This window comes from Gopherus flavomarginatus (assembly GCF_025201925.1).
Source record: "Gopherus flavomarginatus isolate rGopFla2 chromosome 13 unlocalized genomic scaffold, rGopFla2.mat.asm SUPER_13_unloc_1, whole genome shotgun sequence".
Lineage (NCBI taxonomy): Eukaryota > Metazoa > Chordata > Testudines > Testudinidae > Gopherus > Gopherus flavomarginatus.
Window position 1 is genome coordinate 5,004,424 of NW_026114609.1, and position 19,900 is coordinate 5,024,323.

Here is a 19,900-nt window from a genome sequence, read left to right on the forward strand (position 1 = left end):
GTGACCCCACTACTGCTATTGTGCCTGTTAGCACTGGTGCGTAGGTGAGGCAGGGCCTTGTATGTATATCAGCCATTGGGTCAGGGCCCTCTGCGTATCCCACTCTCATCTCAGTGACACGTCTTCCCCCGGTGGGGCAGTCTCCTGTGTATATTTACGCCCCCCCAACCCCTATATTGGGCATGTGACCACTAATAGCCAGAGGAGTCAGTGCCCAAGGTGTATTCTTCACCTCCCCCAAGGTGGCAGGGTGCCTGGGTGGCTGTGTCAAGCAGTGCCCTGGGTGTCTTCCAACCCCTTTGTGGCAGTGAGCCCTGCTTCTGGTGTGTATCACTCCCCCACTAGGGATGTGCACTGTAGGCCCAGTATGGCAGTGCCCTTTGTGTAGCCCCCTCTCTCCCCCGCCCCCAGGGTGACCAGATAGAAAGTGTGAAGAATCGGGACAGGGTGGAGGATAATAGGCACGTACATAAGAAAAAGTCCCGAATATCGGGACTGTCCCTATAAAATCGGAACATCTGGTCACCCTATCCCCTCTACCCCTGTGCCAGGTATGGCAGGCACTGATCCCTGGCATCCCTATGGGGCAATACCCTCTGTATATCCCCCAATTGGGGCAGTGACCCCTGCTGGTCAGGTGGGGCAGTGCCGTTTGTGTGTGTGTCCCCTATTTAGGTAGTGACCCCGATGGCTAAGTGAGGCAGTGGCCTTTGATTTCCTCTTCTCTCCCCAGCCCCCCCTCTCTCTAGGGTAGGGCCCCCAGTTGGGGCACTACCCGATGTGTATCTCTACTGATTGGAGCAGTGACCTCCCTGTGGTGCCCTGGTGTGGCAGTGTCCTATTGGTATCTCCCTCCCCCTCTCCCCACGCCATTGTGGTAGTGGCCACGTCAGGCAGTGGCCTGTTTATCATCTACCCCGCACCAGCGCCATTGCAGCAGTGCCACCTGGTGGCCATGTGCAACAGTGCCCTGCCTGTATCCCCCTTAACCTTTGCTGCAGTGACCGCAGGTGCCCAGTTTGAGTAGTAGCCTGTGTTTACCTCACCTCTTGGGGCAGTAACATGTGGGGCCAGCTAAGACAGTGCACAGTCTGTGACGTCTGGTGGCCACGTAGGGCAGTGGCCTGTATGTACCATCTCCTCTGGAGCGGTGACCACTGGTGTCTTGGTGCTAAGATGCAGCCACCTCTGGGTTACGTGGTGGGGCTGTTGACAGGACAGTGGGGACTGCCGCCCCATTCCAGGAAGTAGGGGAAAGTCTGGTGTTCGGGGCAGAGTGTTCCATCTTCTGTTGAACTGTGATGCTCTGAGCACCTTTCCCTTCCATGAAGAAGACCTTGTGTGACTCCAAAGCTGGTCCAGTAACAGGTATCACCTCACCTGCCTTGTCTCTCTGGTATTCTGGCCAGTGTCCAACTTCCCCTTCACTGTTGGTCTTCAAACTTCCTCCAAGCCTCCCCACCCAGTCCCTTAAGATGCCAAACCTCCCCTGGAGCCCAACCGTGGGGAGGGCACCGCATCTGAAAACCCTACGGCACCATGGGGGTGGTAGTGTCCACTGCCTCCATCTCCCACCAGCCAGGATGGGCCCCACAGCACAATGGGAGTGGTTGTGTCTCCTGGTTCCATTTCCTGACAGCTGCTGCCAGGCCCGGCCCAAACTTCCCATTTCTGGTGCGAGTCTGGAAGCAGGTGCTGCCGGGAAGGGTGGTGCTGGTGTCAGGAGAAAGCAGGAGGAATAAGTGGGTCTGTGCTACTGCGGGGAGGTGCTGCCCTTGCTGTGAAAGGGCCCCGCTATTAGAGGAGATGTCATCTCCCTGCCCTGCCACGCTCTGCACCAGCCCCTGCTTGTCACAGGAGCAGGGCTGGCTCCAGGCACCAGCGTAGCAAGCAGGTGCTTGGAGCAGCCAATTCAAAGGGGCGGCCCGTCTGGTATCGGGTCAGCATGTCTGGTCTTTGGCGGTAATTCTGCGGCGGGTCCCGTATATCCTGTCTTAGTCTTTGAGCTGCCACCAAATGTCTACCAAAGAGGAAGGGAGGGAGGACTCGCCGCCGAACTGCCGCAGAAGAAGCAGTGTGGTTGAGCTGCCGTCAAAGAGCCACAGCTTTTTTTTTCTTTTATATTTACTTTCTCCACACCGGTCATGGTTTTATAGACCTCCGTCGTATCCCCCTATAGTCGTCTCTTTTCAAAGATGAAAAGTCCCAATCTTATGAATCTCTTCTTAGACAGAAGCTGGTCCATATCCCCTTATCATCTTTGTTGTCCTTTTCTGAATCTTTCCCATTCCAATAGATCTTTTTTGAGATTGGGGCGACTGCATCAGCACACAGTATTCAAGATGTGGACGTACCATGGATTGATATTGAAGCGATATGATAGTTTCTGTCTTCTTACCTATCCCTTTCGTAATGATTCCCAACACTCCGCTGCACATTGAGTGGATGTTTTCAAAGAACTATCCACAACGACTCCCAGATCTCTTTCTCAAGTGGTAACAGCTAATTTAGACCCCATCGTTTTATAGGGATAGTTGGGATTCTGTTTTCCAACGTGCATTACTTTGCACTTAACAGCGCTGATGTTCATCTGCCATTTGGTTGTCCCATCACCCAGTTGTGTCAGATCTCTTTGTGGCTCTTCGCAGTCTGCCTGGGACTCAACTATCTTGAGCAATTTTGTATCATCTGCAAATTTTGCCACCTCACCATTTACCCCTTTCCCCAGATCATTTGTGAATAAGTTGAACAGTACTGCTCCCAGTACAGACACCGGGGGATAAGAGAGGGAAGATCCTCTTCTGACATTGGCAGACCAGGTGCCAGCTCACGCCAAGGCCCCTAGGCCTTACTGAAAAGTGACAAACGCATGGCTGGAAACTAGTCTTGCTCACCTGTTTGTTAGTGTTGTTAAAACAGGCATTAGATTCATAAAAATGTGTTTAGAGTTTATGACTAGCTCGTCAGTTGCTGCATGCATTCTTCTCACCTATAATAGCCGTAGCCCGTGTTGTAAGGTGATATATAAGCGTTGGCACTAAAGCTGTAAACCCCCTTGCTGCCACTCCGCCACCAGTCAGGAGAGAAGCATTGCCAAGTGTGAAATGCTAGTTTACCAGAAGAGGCGTCATCTCCTTTCCAACAAGAGAAGGGCCTGACTGAGACATCAGACAGGCCACTGTGGATCATCAATGGACAAAAGACCTGGTTGATTGCTTCCCCTCACACACTCACGAGGAGTCAGAGACCTGCACAAACACTTGCCCCCATCTCTTTGAGCTCTGGGGGAATAGAATAAAAATCTCTGTCAGGAAGAAACTGTTGTCCCCACCCCCGATGCTGCTTGGACTTCAGGGAGATGGCACGCCTTCTAAGCATAAGCAAGGGATCCCGGCTGTTTGGCTAGGGTTAGCCCTAAAGGACATACAGAGTTTGAGTGTTACAGCAGCTTCTGCTACACCTGGGTTGCAAGCTAGAGTCAGGGTGCCCAAGGGGGCTGTCTGTGACTCCATGTTAAGGCTGTTCTAGTGCCTGAGGAGATCACACTTGATGCTTGGTGGGTGAGATCAAAGTGTGTGTGGAATACACAACCGTGAGGAACCCCACTGCCTGCCAGCCCCAGGCACCGGGGGCTCCTGCTCCCTGGGGCTCTGGCTGCACTAGAAAAGTAAGTTTCAAGCTTGCCTGGTTCAGAAAACTGGAAGGGAAAGATAGAGAACCCACATTACATTTTTTAAACAAAGAATTCTCATGATTTGTAAGTCACTGTTGTGATTTTGGGGATTTTCCAATAGTGAGGGTGGCAATAATGAGAAGTTAAGGGTTATTATTTAGCATTTAGATTACAGTCAGTTTGGGGGAAAAAAAATCAGGCTTGGGGCCCTTGTGTGCCAGATGCAGCACGACACCTAGTGCCTTGTCTCGATCTTACGAACCAAGATACATAGAACGTAGGTCGGGTACGGAGAAGTCTGTGTAACTCATGCAGTTGTTGATGTACACGTAATCTCAAATATTACCAAGCCCCCACCCCAAGAAAAACAAAAGAAAAAAACAACCATCTCCCCAACAGACCCAGAGTCCAGAAAGCATTTGTCCCTCATACTGTTGAAAAGAATCACAGCAGAAAGGAGTCCAGCCTCTTAAATAATTCTCTAGGAAAACAAAGAAGAACCTCTCACATCTGCAGACTCACAAAACACTTCCAAGAAAGTGTAACTGTATTGTGTTTATCATAAAGAAACAAAAACACTAAAGATACCACATTTTTCTGCTATTTCAAAAAAAAATCTGCTTGAAAAAAAAGATCATTACAGTTTAACTTTTTTCTGTTTTTCTAATCAGAAAGGTCTCCCCTAAAGAAGATACACTGTTCCTGGAAACACTGCAATACCAGATCCATGCATGGAGTAGATAAAGCAAACTCCTGTTCTCACTAATTTTCTTCTTTTAAAAATCAAGCTAATACACAGTGCTCACATCAAAGACATATCACAGATTATACTGAGAAGAACAGCCACTATGCTTTGATCTTAGCTCCAGGGAACCAAAAAACAATGCTGACACTCTGCCACGCACGCACACCCCTGCGCCCACCCATTTCTACCTCATCAGGACGAGCTCCCAGACATGCAACAAACACCATAACTAGGGAACTCTACGGGAGACTGACTCACTTCCCCGAAATGACTCCAGTGGAAGAATTCAAAGCAAGAACCCTTAACACACAATTCTGTTCAAAGACAGACAAGTCTTGCAGATGCCTTCCTCTCCCTGGTTTCCCCTCTAGACTCCTAATTTCCATAAACCCACCCACTGACCTGTGACTACCAATCTCTCACTGTTAACTCTTACAAGAAACCAGGGCAAAGAAAGCCTATGCAAGCGCTATTCCGCAGCCCCAGTGCTCTTTTCTGCTCCTTCCCACGCAACTATCTCAAACATACAGTCAATTGCATCAAAGCAGTTCCTCGCTATTTGGGGCATTGGTGCCCCTTAGTCCCTCTGAGGTGATCGGCTGATTCCTTCTGGCCTTAATCCCTAGGAATCTGACTCAAATGGCCACAAACTTCCTCCTCTTCTGCTCCTATGAACTATCCCTCATCTGGGCAAAACATTTAAAAACACTGGTGTTTTCCCAACAGGAAAGGGATGGACAATTTCTCTTCTGTGGGGAGACGAGGGAAACCATGCAATCACCTTCTGGAAGGTATATTAAGGAGGGCAGCGTAAGAACCCTCATGGACTAGATTAAGAAAGCAGCTCTTTAACTGACCTTCCAACAATGACAAACTGAAATCCGCAAGAGCAGCCTTTCAACTCAGGGACCCAAAAATAAGCTGTTGACAATAACTAACCCAAGAGTTACAAATGACTCCAAACCATACACTCTTAGGACAGACCAAACGTTAACACAAACAACAACGCAATTCTTTGCTGCTCTTTAACTGTGATAACCAAAAACTTATGAAACCAAAGAGCCAGCAGAATACACATCACAAAACAGTCCCCTGTTAGCTAGGAAGCCATCTCACTAACACGATGAGCTCAAAAAAAAAAAAAAAAAAAAAAAAAAAAAAAGAAGGGCAAAAAATCCCACACAGTCATTTTCAGAGCTCTCAGTTGTTTTCTTACACTAATAGAAAAGCTTGAGTTACTGACACTAGGTGAGGTAGTATTCTCCTGTTTTTTTCACAACAAGGAACAGTCTTACCAAAACAAAGCCTCAAAAAATTGGGTACAAACTCATAAATGCTCCTCTCCACAAAAATCTTTAGTAAAAGGCAAAAGATTTATACAAACTGGGAAAGAGAGAAAAAAAAAGAGAAGAAGAAAAAAAAAAGCAGAGTCTCTGCCGGGGCAACCGCGTATGCTACCACAAGTCAGGGTGACTACTCTCACAGCCCACTAAACTGCTAGCTTTTAGAGGAAATGGAATTGAACCGATCGACAGCCTGAGTTGGATCATGGGAACCGGTGACACAGGGAGCAAAACCAGCCTCTTGACCAGGGACTCGCTTCGCTGCAGGCAATGCACTGTGGGTATGCAAATAAGATGCTCCGGCCGTCTCCAGCGCTCAAAGGGGTCTTTTCTCCGAGCTGCCTCTGCTCCTTCCCCAGCTGGGCGGAGATTGGGATGCAGCGAGGGTGGGGAAGCTGCTCTCCTGAGACAGTCCCGCTGATGGCCAGGCACATGGAGGACGGAGCCCGGACGAGAAGCCAGAGGGCACTTGGCCCACAGCTAAAATCTGGAGCAAAAGCACACACTTTGCAAAGGAACAGGAGCCGGGATCTCAGACATGAGATTCTATCTGCCGGCCGGGGTGTGACCCCGTGTTGTACATGCTGCATGGTCTGTCTCTCCTGCAAAGTAGCTGGCCTCAGATCCTTGGGGTTCGCTGAGCTGCAGCTCACCTTGATACACGGGAACAGCTTAAAAATCATGGCCTCTCAGGGTTGAAAGGGACCTCAGGAGGTCATCTAGTCCAACCCAATCCCCAACTAAATCATCCCAGCCAGGGCTTTGTCAAACCTGACCTTAAAAACCTCTAAGGAAGGAGATTCCACCACCTCCCTAGGGAACCTATTCCAATGCTTCACCACCCTCCTCATGAAAAAGGGTTTTCCTAATATCCAACCTAAACCTTCCCCACCGCAACTTGGGACCATTGCTCCTTGTTCCGTCATCTGGTACCACTGAGAACAGTCTAGATCCATCCTCTTTGGAACCCCCTTTCAGGTAGTTGAAAGCAGCGATCAATCCCCCCTCATTCTTCTCTTCTGCAGACTAAACAATCCCAGTTCCCTCAGCCTCTCCTCATAAGTCATGTCTTCCAGCCCCCTAATCATTTTTGTTGCCCTAGGCTGGACTCTTTTCAGTTTTTCCACATCCTTTTTGGAGTGTGGGGCCAAAAACTGGACACGGTACTCCAGATGAGGCCTCACCAATGTCGAATAGAAGGGTACGATCACGTCGCTCGATCTGCTGGCAAGGCCCCTACGTATACAGTCCAAAATGCCGTTAGCCTTCTTGGCAACAAGGGCACACTGTCGACTCATATCCAGCTTCTCATCCACTGTAACCCCTAGGCCCTTTTCTGCAGAACTGATGCCTAGCCATTCGGTCCCTAGTCTGGAGCAGTGCATGGGATTCTTCCGTCCTAAGTGTAGGACTGGGCACTTGTCCTTGCTGAACCTCATCAGGTGTCTTTCAGCCCAATCCTCTAATTTTTCTAGGTCCCTCTGTATCCTATCCCTACTCTCCAGCGTATCGACCGCTCCTCCCAGTTTAGTGTCATCTGCAAACTTGCTGAGAGTGCAGTCCAAGCCATCCTCCAGATCATTAATGAAGATGTTGAACACAACCAGCCCCAGGACCAACCCTTGGGGCACGCCGCTTGATATCGGCTGCCAATTAGACTTGGAGCCATTGATCACTACCCACTGAACCCGACGACCTAGCCAGCTTTCTGTCCACTTTATAATCTATTCATCCAGCCCATACTTTTTGAACTTGACGACAAGAATACTGTGGGAGATTGTATCAAAAGCTTTGATAAAGTCAAGGAGTAACATCTCCATTGCTTTCCCCTCATCTGCAGACCCAGTTATCTCCTCACAGAAGGCAATTAGGTTAGTCAGGCGTGACTTGCCCTTGCTGAATCCATGCTGACTGCTCCTGATCACTTGCCTCTCCTCTGAGTGCTTCAGAATTAATTCCTCGAGGACCTGCTCCATGATTTTTCCAGGGACTGAGGTGAGGCTGACTGGCCTGTAGTTCCCCTGATCCTCCTTCTTTCTTCCCTTTTTGAAAGATGGCCACTACATTAGCCTTTTTCCAGTCATCTGGGACCTCCCCCAATCACCATGACTTTTCAAAGATAGCCAGTGGCCCTGCAATTACACCCGCCAACTCCTTTAGCACCCTCAGATGCATCGCATGCAGCCCAATGGATTCTTGCTCATCCAGCTTTTCTAAATAGATTTGAACCACTTCTTTCTCCACAGTGGGCTGGTCACCTCCTCTCCATGCTATGCTGCCCAGTGCAGCAGTCTGGGAGCTGATTTTGTTCGTGAAGATGGGGGCAGGGGGTAGCATCAAGTACATTAGTTTTTTCCACATCCTCTATCACTAGGTTGCCTCCCTCACTGTGTAAGGGGCCCACATTTTCCATGACTTTTTTCTTGTTGCTAACATACCTGAAGAAACCCTTCTTGTTGTTACTCTTAACATCTCTTGCTAGGTACAACTCCAAGCATGAGTTGCCCTTCCTGATTTCACTCCTGCCTGCCTGAGCAATATTTCTATACTCCTCCCTGATCATTTGTCCAATCTGCCTGGCTGTGGGGAGGAGATAAGCAGGGTGAGAATGAACTCTACTCTGCGATCTGTTGGTGATCTGTTGTAAAGGCCTTTTGAGGCTGCTGTCATTTGCATGGTTCCACCCACCCCGGATTGTATGATGGGGGTGCTTGTCCAAAGGATCATTTCGGCTGCTGTGGGATCCTCAGTCTCTTTCTTATTAGGGCAGTGGTAATAAAGTGCAGTTATTCCGGTGATATGAATCAAGGACAGTAGAACGGAACTTAGCGGTTCATGATTTCGGGACTCACCAGAACCTACATGAATCTCGTTAGGCAAGGGACATGGGTTCCAAAACATGGTGAAATAAAAGAGATTCAAAAGGGATATTTGTACTTAGTGCTATGGATTTCTAGTGGAATCTTTAAGTGCACATTTTATGCCATTTATGTCTCTCCAGTTTAAAAACAGAATGTTTTACATTTCTAACTCATGTTTAGAACTAGCCATAGGAAAAAAGTGGTCAGTGACTAAATGCAGTTTTCCAAAATTTCTGAAAGCCTAAGTTGTGATTTCTTTTTCACACTATAAGTTGAAAACAACCCCATAGTTGGGGAAAAGGCTCCTCACCACTTAGACAGCAAAAAAATTTTGCAGATTGGATTCTGACAGTCAAGCTGTGGGACACAGCTTTTGTGACACACTCTGAAACTAGATTCTTAGTAACAGGTCAATGGGTAGGTTTACACAAAATCTGGCCTCTGCGACCAGAGCTGGGGGTGGGCCTCCACAACTTTTGTGGCACATGCACCACCTCTGCAAATCAACCTTCACTACCTCACTCCATAACACCACACACACAGCAGCTGCCTTTTACCTCTCAGAACCCAAACACACCCTGAAAGAAATCAAACGGCATAAGCTTAAGGCCAACAACTGCACCACTAACAACAACTCAAAGAGATTCAAAACCATCTCTGTCTTTACACACCAGGAACAGCAGGAACAAAACCAGCATGCACTGGCTGCCAAGAACCAAACAAACATCCATTCCAGCCTCCCATAAACCTTGGGCATTGGGAACCCAGACCCCTTAATGATGACTACTTTTGAGGCGAGGGTGAAGCTCTCAGGCCTCAAATGCCAGCTACAGTTACTCTCTCCTTGATCCAAAACGAACAGCAAAATACACTGCATTACTCCTGCCCCAATAACAAAGAGACTGGGGATCCCACAGCAGCTGAAATGACCATTTGGACAAGCACTCCCATCATGCAATCCGGGGTGGGTGGAACCATGCAAATGACAGCAGCCTCAAAAGGCCTTTACAACAGATCACCAACAGATGACAGGATAGAGTTCATAGCGACCCTGCTTAAACTAGATTGTGGAAAAGATTAAAAAACACTGAACGTTCAAACTCACCAAATGCGGGTCAATCCATCCTCATCGTCCTATCCGCTCGTTATACTCCACACCTGAACTTAGCCCTCACATGGACAACATACCCTCCTAACTCAGTGTCTGTACGTTAACCTTTTACCCCCAGTCGGGGCTATTGCACATTATGTATTCCTTATGCCACCCGATCTTAAACCGAACTTCGCACCCCCTGGGTAATCTGTATGTTGTTCCCTGATCACCAGAAACTTCTGCTCCTAAATGCTGTACCGTACCCTTTTTTTTTCTTTGAACGTCATCTTAATAAAATCATCATTATGCATCTGAGGAAGTGGGTATTCACCCACGAAAGCTCATGCTCCCAAACGTCTGTTAGTCTATAAGGTGCCACAGGATTCTTTACTGATCTTAATAAAATGTTGACATTTGTTCAAGATCCAGGCTCCTCTTCCTTTGCAAGGCGTGTGCGTTTGCTCCGGGTTTTAGTCTGCTAAGACAGCGAGGGGGGCCGATTGAGCCAGAGGCGCTTGCCTGCTGCAGACACGGATCCAAGGCTGAACCTCGTCCCCCACCAGCTGAAGGCTTAACTGAGAACAGTTTAAGAAGTGCTCCCGTCTCCGGCACTCAGCTACCCAGCTCCCAGTGGGGTCCAAACCCCAAAGAGATCCCTTTTACCCTGCAGACGCTGTAAAATCCTGTGACCAGGGCAGCTGCCTAGCAGCCTGCGCATCCGCCTGCCAGCATGAGAGCGCGTAAGGCCCTAATCTGGATAGTGCCGGCTGGGTGGCAGGGCTGTGAAGAGCCAGCAGAGTGGCGCAGCGGAAGCGTGCTGGGCCCATAACCCAGAGGTCGATGGATCGAAACCATCCTCTGCTATGTGTGCGTTTGTTTCTTTTCCCTCTGGGCCTTCCAGCGAGGCGGTGACCAGCAGAGCGGCAAGAGGTGGCTGAGGCGGTGGCCTGCCAGAGGGCTCCCTGGCTACCTGGGCTGAAGGCAAGAGGGAGGTCTGGGTGTGGCAAGGGACTCCTGTCCCAGAATGAGGCTGCAGTGCTTCCTGGTCCCCTTTTCCCACCCACCCCGGCGGGCTGCGGGAGAACAGGAGGGAGGCTCTCGGGGCGCTAGGCAGTGCTGTGTGGCTGTCAGGGGAAAGAGCCGAGGCTACCGACTCGACCTGCCATTGACTCGCGTGGCTCTGCGCGCCGTCAGCCGGGGCGGGCCTGGCTGTGCACATGACTCAGGCTTGGGCAGCATGGCTGCTCTTTCCTGACGAGGCATGAGGCAGGCCAACAGCTTTGCACAGCCTACAGGGAAGTGGGAGGGAGGCGTCTCTGAGCAGGCGTGTCTCGTCCCCTTCTCCCTTGCCGCTTTGGCGGAGGCGGGAAGGGAGCAAAATGTTCCTGGCTGAAAGTTTTTGTGCTCGGCCTTGAGGATTAAGCCTGAGCCTCTGGCACGGCTGCTGGGAGACGGGTTTCTGAATGGCATCCAGCACGCTCTTTGGGCCACCAGCGGAAAGCACTGAGGCCAAGAGGCAGCAAAAGGGGACTTTGGAGACTCCCTGCAGGCCTCGGGGAAGCAAGGAAGTAGCACAGGCTCATCGCCGTCCCTGGGTGGGCTCGAACCACCATCCTTTCGGTTAACAGCCGAACGCGCTAACCCATTGCGCCACAGAGACATGGACGGGCAAGGCTGTATGGAGCACAAAAGTCGGGAATCAGCACAGGGTACGGTCTAGCATATGCATGCAGCTCTTAGACAAGCAACAGCAAGGGACTGGACTGGTATGCAGTGAAAGTTCTGTGGGAAGGAACCGAAAAGAGCACGGGGGCTGCGGTACAGTGCTTGCGTACTCTTTCTTTGGCCTGTTTTGCTGGAAGAGTTAGCAGGGCGAAATTCCTAGTCAGAGGTCAGCAGGCAGGTTAATGCAAATTCTGGACTCTGGGACCAGAACTGGGGTTGGTGGGGGGGGTGCGAATTTCTGTGGCACCTGCACAACCTCTGCAACCAACCTTTGCTACCTCACTCCATAACACCACACACACAGCAGCCTTTTACCTCTCAGGAACCAAAACATACCCTGAAAGAGATCGAATGGCATAAGCTTAAGGCAAAGAACTGCAGCACTAAGAAGAACAAAGAGATCAAATGGCATAACCCTAACCCTAAGGCAGTGGGGCTCCTTATGGTTGCGTGTTCCACTGTCATAAACAGGGTTAATGTCTCTTTCACCTGAAAAAAAAAAGTAACCTGAAGCACCTGACCCGAGGACCAATCAGGAAACAGGATTTTTTCAACTCTGGGTGGAGGGAAGTTTGTGTGTGAATCCTTTGTTCTTGGTTTTCTGCCTGTATGCTCTCTGAGCTATGAGGGGATTTCTGTTTCTTGCTTTCTAATCTTCTGTTTCCCAGTTGTAAGTACAAAGGATCAGCTAGTGATTTATATGTTTTTTTTTGTATTTACATGTCTATAGTTGCTGGAGTGCTTTGAATCGTATTCTTTTTGAATAAGGCTGTTTATTCAATATTCTTTTAAGCAATTGACCCTGTATTTGTCACCTTAATACAGAGAGACCATTTTTATGTATTTTTCTTTCTTTTTATATAAAGCTTTCTTTTAAGACCTGTTGGAGTTTTTCTTTAGTGGGGAACTCTAGGGAATTGAGTCTACAGCTCACCAGGGAATTGGTGGGAGGAAGAAGTCAGGGGGAAATCTGTGTGTGTTAGATTTACTAGCCTGACTTTGCATTCCCTCTGGGTGAAGAGGGAAGTGCTTGTGTTTCCCAGCTGGAAAGGGGGGAGGGTGGAATCCCTCTGCTTAGATTCACGGAGGTTGCTTCTGTGTATCTCTCCAGGAACACCTGGAGTGGGGAAGGGAAAAGGTTTATTTCCCTTTGTTGTGAGACTCAAGGGATTTGGGTCTTGGGGTCCCCAGGGAAGGTTTTTGTGGGGACCAGAGTGCCCCAAAACACTCTAATTTTTTGGGTGGTGGCAGCTTTACCAGGTCCAAGCTGGTAACTAAGCTTGGAGGTTTTCATGCTAACCCCCATATTTTGGACGCTAAGGTCCAAATCTGGGACTAGGTTATGATATCCATGCTTTAATCTCACCCACCATGTATCAAGTGTGAGTTTCTCAGGCACTAGAATAGCTTTAACATGGAGTCATAGGGCTAACCCTAGCAAAACAGCCAGGATCCTTTGCTTATGCTTAGAAAGTGTGCGGTCTCCCTGAAGTCCAAGCAGCATCCAGGGTGGGGACAACATTTTCTTCCTGACAGGGATTGTTATTCCATTCCCCCAGAGCTCAAGCTGACAGGGGCAAGTGTTTGTGCAGGTCTTTGCCTCCTCCTGGGTGTGTGAGTGGGAGCAATCAACCAGGTCTTTTGTCCACGGATGATCCATAGTGGCTTGCCTGATTTCTTAGTCAGGCCTGTTCCACACTACACAGTTAAATCGATTTAAACAGCGTTAAATTGATTTAACGCTGTACCCGTCCACACTACAAGGCACTTTAAATCGATTTTAAGAGCTCTTAAAATCAATATCTGTACTCCTCCCCAATGAGAGGAGTAACCCTAAAATCGATATTACTATATCAATTTAGGGTTAGTGTGGACGGAAATCGAAGTTATTGGTCTCATACTTTTACTGTAGCTACCCAGAGTGCACCGCTCCGGAAAACGATGGTAGCCTAGGACCATGGACGCACACCACCGAATTAATGTGCCTTAGTGTGGACGCATAAAATTGATTTTATAATATCAGTTTTATAAAACCGGTTTTAGTAATTTCGATTTTATGCTGTAGTGTAGACGTTGCCTCAGGGCCTTCTCTTGTTGGAAAGGAGATGATGCCTCTTCTGGTAAACTAGCATTTCACACTTGGCAATGCTTCTCTCCTGACTGGTGGCAGGGTGGCGGCAAGGGGGTTTACAGCTTTAGTGTCAACGCTTATATATCACCTTACAACATGGGCTACGGCTATTATAAGTGAGAAGAATGCATGCAGCAACTCACGAGCTTGTCATAAACTCTAAACACTAAACACATTTTTATAAATCTAAGGCCTGTTTTAACAACAGTAACAAACAGGAGAGAAAGACCAGGTTCCAGCCATGCGTTTGTCACTTTTCAGTAAGGCCTGCGGGCCTTGGTATGAGCTGGCACCTGGTCTGCCAGTGTCAGAAGAGGATCTTCCCTCTCTTGTCCCCAGGTGTCTGTACTGAGAGTAGTACTGTTCAACTTATTCATAAATGATCTGGGGAAAGGGGTAAACAGTGAGGTGGCAAAATTTGCAGATGATACAAAATTGCTCAGGCAGACTGCAAAGAGCCATAAAGAGATCTCACAAAACTGGGTGACGGGACAACCAAATGGCAGATGAACGTCGGTGCTGTTAAGTGCAAAGTAATGCATATTGGAAAACATAATCCCAACTATCCCTATAAAACGATGGTGTCTAAATTAGCTATTACTACTCAAGAAAGAGATCTGGGAGTCATTGTGGATAGTTCTCTGAAAACATCCACTCAATATGCAGCCGAGTGTTGGCAATCATTAAGAAAGGGATAGATAAGAAGACTGAAACTATCATATCGCTTCAATAAAAATCCATGGTACACCCACATCTTGAATACTTCGTGCTGATGCCGTCGCCCCAATCTCAAAAAAGATCTATTGGAATGGGAAAGATTCAGAAAAGGACAACAAAGATGATGAGAGGATATGGACCAGCTTCCGTCTCAGAAGAGATTCATAAGATTGGGACTTTTCATCTTGGAAAAGAGACGACTAAAGGGGGATAAGACGGAGGTCTATAAAACCATGACCGGTGTGGAGAAAGTAAATAAGAAAGAAAAGAAAAGCTGTGGCTCTTCGGCGGCAGCTCAACCACACTGCTTCTTCTGTGGCAGTTCTGCGGCGAGTCCTCCCTCCCTTAATCTTTGGTAGACATTTGGTGGTAGCTCAAAGACTAAGACAGGGAATGGGGGACCCGCCGCCGAATTTCCGCTAAAGACCCAGACGTTTTGCCCCGATGCCATACGGGCCACCCCTTTGAATTGGCTGCTCCAAGCACCTGCTTGCTACGCTGGTGCCTGGAGCCAGCCCTGCTCCCGTGACAAGCAGGGGCTGGTGCAGAGCACGGCAGGGAAGGGAGATGACATCTCCTCTAACAGCGGAGTACTTTCACAGCAAGGGCAGCACCTCCCCGCAGTAGCACAGACCCACCTACTCCTCCTGACACCAGCACCACCCTTCCCGGCACCGCCTCATGGCAGCATCTGCTTCCAGACTCGCACCAGAAATGGGAAGTCTGGGTCAGGCCTGGCAGCAGCTGTCAGGAAATGGAAGCAGGAGACACGACCACTCCCATTGTGCTGTGGGGCCCATCCTGGCTGAGGGAAGATGGAGGCAGTGGACACTACCACTCCCATGATGCCGTAGGGTTTTCAGGTGGGGTGCCCCCCCCTAGGGTTGGGTTCCAGGAGAGGTTTGGCATCTTAAGGGATTGATGGGGGGTTGCTTGGAGGAGGTTTCAAGACCAACAGCAAAGGGGAAGTTGGACAGTTGCCAGAAAACCAGGGAGACAAGGCAGATGAGGTGATACCTGTTACTGGACCAGCTTTGGGGTCACACAAGGTCTTCTTCATGCAGGGAAAAGGTGCTCAGAGCATCACAGTTCAATAGAAAGTGGAACGCTCTGCCCCAAACACCAGACATTCCCCTACTTCCTGGAACAGGGGGGCTGTCCCCACTGTCCTAAACAGCCCCACCATGTAACCCAGAAGTGGCTGCATCTTAGCACCAAGACACCAGTGGTCACTGTTCCAGAGGAGATGGTACATACAGGCCACTGCCCTACGTGGCCACCAGACGTCACAGACTGTGCACTGTCTTAGCTGGCCACACACGTTACTGCACCAAGAGGTGAGGTACACACAGGCTACTACTCAAACTGGGCACCTGGGGTCACTGCAGCAAAGGTTAAGGGGGGCATACAGGCAGGGCACTGCCGCACATGGTCACAGGTGGCACTGCTGCAATGGTGCTGGTGGGGGGGAGATGATAAACAGGCTACTGCCTGAAGTGGCCACTACTACAATGGCATGGAGAGAAGGGGAAGGAGAAAGCAATAGGGCACTGCCACACCAGGGCACCCCGGGGAGGTCACTGCTCCAATTAGTAGAGATACACATCGGGTAGTGCCCCAACTGGGGGTCCTACACCAGAGAGAGGGGGGGCTGGGGAGAGAAGAGAAAATCAAAGGCCACTGCCTCACTTAGCCATCGGGGTCACTACCTAAATAGGGGACACACACACACAGGGCACTGCCCCACCTGACCAGCAGGGGTTACTGCCCCAATTGGGGGATATACAGAGGGTATTGCCCCACAGGGATACCAGGGATCAGTGCCTGCCATACCTGGCACATGGGTAGAGGGGATAGGGTGACCAGATGTCCCGATTTTATAGGGATAATCCTGATATTCAGGGCTTTTTCTTATGTAGGTGCCTATTAGCCTCCACCCCGTCCCGATCCTTCACACTCTCTATCTGGTCACCTTGGGGGGCGGGGAGAGGGGGCTACACAAAGGGCACTGCCATACTTGGCCACCAGTGCACATCCCTAGTGGGGGAGTGATACACACCAGAAGCAGGGCTCACTGCCACAAAGGACTTGGAAGATACCCAGGGCACTGCCTGACACAGCCACCCAGGCACCCTGCCACCTTGGGGAAGGTGAAGAATACAGCTTGGGCACTGACTCCTGTGGCTACCAGTGGTCACAGACACAATGCAGGGGTTGCGGGGAGTAAATACATACAGGGGACTGCCCCACCTGGGCAACACAAGTCACCGAGATGAGAGCGGGATACGCAGAGGGCACTGCCCCAATGGCTGATATACATACAGAGCACTGCCTCACCTACCCACCAGCGCTCACAGGCGCAATGGAAGTAGTGGGGGTCACACAGGCAACTGACCTCAGTTGCCACCAGGGGTCGCTGCAGCAATGCTAAGGGGGATACATGCCAGACATTGCTGCCTCTCGCCACCAGGAGTCACTGCTCCTACAAGAAGGCACCTACAGGACACTCCCGTGCCTGGCCAGCAGGGGTCACTATCGCTGGGGAGGGGCTATGGTGGAAGCAGAGAAAGAGCAACTAACTGCAGTGGGGAAAATCACTATCTACCAGGGAGAAAGAACAGACTCTGTTAGGACATCACACCAACTCCGGCCAGGCACGATACCAGCAATTCGGGGCTGCAGCAGCTCCAGCTAGAGGCTGGGCAGAGACAGGTGACCTCGGTTTCTGCGCTGAGCAGGCTGCTTTGGCAGCGAGGAGGGACAAGGAACCCCCCGGCCAGGGTGTTGCTGCCCAAGGAGGGGGAGATCTGCGAGAGTCTTTGGAGTAGCTGGTTCAGCAGCTGTGAGCCACACGCTTCTCCCTGCCTGAGCTCTCCAGGAGCACATTACGCACAGGTGTGCGCTGGATGTGGGTACCAGTGTAACAACAGGGCCAGACTCTGCTGAGTGCTGCCTGCGAGAGACAGGGGCAGATGGGCAGATGGGGGCAGGAGATGACAGAGCCAGCGGCCATGAGCTGAACCCATCACAAGTCCAGCCTCTGACATCACCATCCATCCCTGCAGCTCTCCATCTGTCCTGCTGTCCGTCCAACCCTCAACCCCCCATCCAGCCCCAATGTATGCCACACACACCCCTTCACCCATCTGCCTCACACACTCATCTATTTCCTTATGCATCCTGCTGTCCCTCTGATTGTCCCTGCAGTGCCCAGCGCAAGGACGCATAGTGGACCCTGAGCGAGGCTTTTGGGTGATGCAGTAATGGAGCTAGCGGGTGATAAGGGGCATCTCTAATCCCAGCCCCACTTCTCCTGTGCCCAAAGCCATGACCGCAAGCCCACCCCTTTCAGTCTCAGACCTCACAGCCCGAAAGACTTGAATGGCCACTCACACTGTGACCCAGTTACAGCAATGAGGTCTTCCTGAAGATAGGGGGTGGGAGGAGCAACCCCCTTATCCTGGCAGGCAGGACACATCCTTCCCAGTATGGCAGAGACCCTGCCCGTGGGCAGATAGACCCAGCAGAGCCCATAGGAGACTGGGGGTGGGGGAGCAGAGGAAGAGAATGCAGGAAACTGAACATGACAGGTGTCCATGAAAGGAGAGAGAGAGAGTTTGAGTGAAAGTTGGCCAACACAGAGAGAAAAACCTAGGAGGAAGAAAGAAATTCAGAACAGGGAGTCACCCTCATGGATGCAACTTTCTGCTAGTGAGCACACACTACTCCTGGCCAGAGAGATGATCTGCCCTCGCAAATGGCAACATCATCTCCCTTGAAGCACCTGGTTGTCTCCGCAATCCTTGGTGCTGTCTAGCATGTCTCCCTCCACAGAACTTACCTGGCCTCATCTTAGACTCCATCTTCATATTGCTCTTCTCCTTCCCACAGCTCCTGCTCTGCTCCTCAGACCTGTCTGTCTCAGCTCTGCAGGCAGAGGGGAAGGGGCATGATGGGAATACACACGCTCCATTCCAGACACCACACAGCATCCACAGGGCTACCAAAACACCTCATCTTCGGCCAAAACCACACCTCACCCGGAGGGAGCAAAAAGCCTTTGTGAGTACAGCACACAACAAGACAGGAAAAGATTAACACCCACACCCAGCCCAGTCAAAGTGGGAGGTTCCTCACCTTCCCGGCCACAGGTCCATGGGGCTCATGGATGGAGAAGTTTGGTAGGCTGTGGGGGTCCCTGAAGAACTAGCTCAGCATGTGAATGACTGGGATGTATGTGGGGGCCTGTCTGTCGTTTGGGGTGTCCAGAAGGACCTAAGGGAATAGGGGGATTAGGGATAGAGGAGAGTGGCATTGCCAAGGTGCATTGTGGGAATGTGGGATTCAGAGAGCCCAGAGTGGATGGGTGTCGGCGGTTGGACGATCCCACAGTGGTTGAAAAGGAGAACCTGGCAGGTTTGGGTGTAGCAGAGATTGAAGATGAGGAACCTCACATCCTGGGGATGGACTGTGGGAGTGGGGGGATGGGAAAGTTGGGCCTAGCAATGAGAAATGGGTTGGAGGCAATTAGGGGTGGGGCGCTGAGGACGGGGATGGGGGGGGAGGAGGAGGAAGGGAGTGTGGGGTGCTGAGGACGGGAAGGAAGGTGTTTGGGGTGGGGCGAGAGGAGGAGGTCAATGTCGGGGTGCTGAGGACGGTGGGGGAGGAGGAGGTCGGGAGCGAAGGGAAAGTTCAGGTAGAGTGTACACGATGGGGGAGGGGATGCTGTGGGGTGAGGGATCCCCACAGATGGGGGTGGGGCTGGCGAGAGGGTCACAACAGATGGGGAGACACTGGGGGGCAGGTTGGGGGGGTTGAAGGGGCTGCTGGGGCCCTACAGAGGGAGAGGAGGGGGCGGTGCTGGCAGGAGAGTCACAGTGTATGGAGGGACACTGGGGAGCAGGTTGGGGGAGGTTGAAGGGGCTGCTGGGGCCCTACAGAGGAAGAGGAGGGGGCGATGCTGGCAGAAGAGTCACAGTGGATGGGGGGGACACTGGGGGGCAGGTTGGGGGAGGTTGAAGGCCTCCTGCTACTTCATGGCCCTTATCTGTATAGAGCTTATCTGCTGGAATGTGTCCCATCCTTATCTTGTAGGAATGCATCCTGGGAATGCATCCACTTAGCCTGTACATTCCTAGCTGCACTCTGGCTGCCATCAGGGATCTACCACCCACACAAATCCTCCCCACAGGAAATCTCTTAGAGATCTGGCTCCTTTCTCACCAGCAGTTTGACTTGAAAGATATTTTGTTCACCCTGTCCCTCCCCCTCGCCCATCCAGAACAGTTCCCTACGTACATCCTCCAGGGCTTTAGACAGACCAGTTTTAGATAATTGAGGCACTGGGGCTCCTCCTGCCACTTGCCCAATGCCTGTTTAATCCGTGTTCTTTAGCACCCCCTAGTGACCAGTGGCAGAAGTGCAGTGTAGCCCTGGAAAGCTGCTCACTGCACATAGGGTGCAGATAATGTGCCTGTGTGTGAATTTCTCTCTTTTTAGGAAGAACGGATATAACGGGGAAGCACTCAGCTCACTTAATTATGCCCTCCTGAGGCAACGTGGTTGTTATTTTTCAGGGATCCTTCCTCATGTCTCTCATGTAGATTAAACAG

The 19,900-nt window shown here is 50.6% G+C and overlaps 4 non-coding genes across 4 annotated transcripts; 1 reads left to right on the plus strand and 3 right to left on the minus strand.

Annotated features, from left to right (window-relative positions):
- Positions 1 to 4,359: 4,359 nt before the first annotated feature.
- LOC127041018 (U2 spliceosomal RNA) lies at positions 4,360 to 4,558 on the minus strand. Its single transcript, XR_007771601.1, has one exon. It is a non-coding gene; the product is annotated as a U2 spliceosomal RNA (small nuclear RNA).
- Positions 4,559 to 5,705: 1,147 nt separating this feature from the next.
- Positions 5,706 to 5,819, minus strand: LOC127041037 (U5 spliceosomal RNA). Its single transcript, XR_007771619.1, has one exon. It is a non-coding gene; the product is annotated as a U5 spliceosomal RNA (small nuclear RNA).
- A 4,688-nt stretch (positions 5,820 to 10,507) lies between these two features.
- On the plus strand, positions 10,508 to 10,579 carry TRNAM-CAU (transfer RNA methionine (anticodon CAU)). Its single transcript has one exon. It is a non-coding gene; the product is annotated as a tRNA-Met (tRNA).
- Positions 10,580 to 11,301: 722 nt separating this feature from the next.
- TRNAN-GUU (transfer RNA asparagine (anticodon GUU)) lies at positions 11,302 to 11,375 on the minus strand. Its single transcript has one exon. It is a non-coding gene; the product is annotated as a tRNA-Asn (tRNA).
- Positions 11,376 to 19,900: the final 8,525 nt, after the last annotated feature.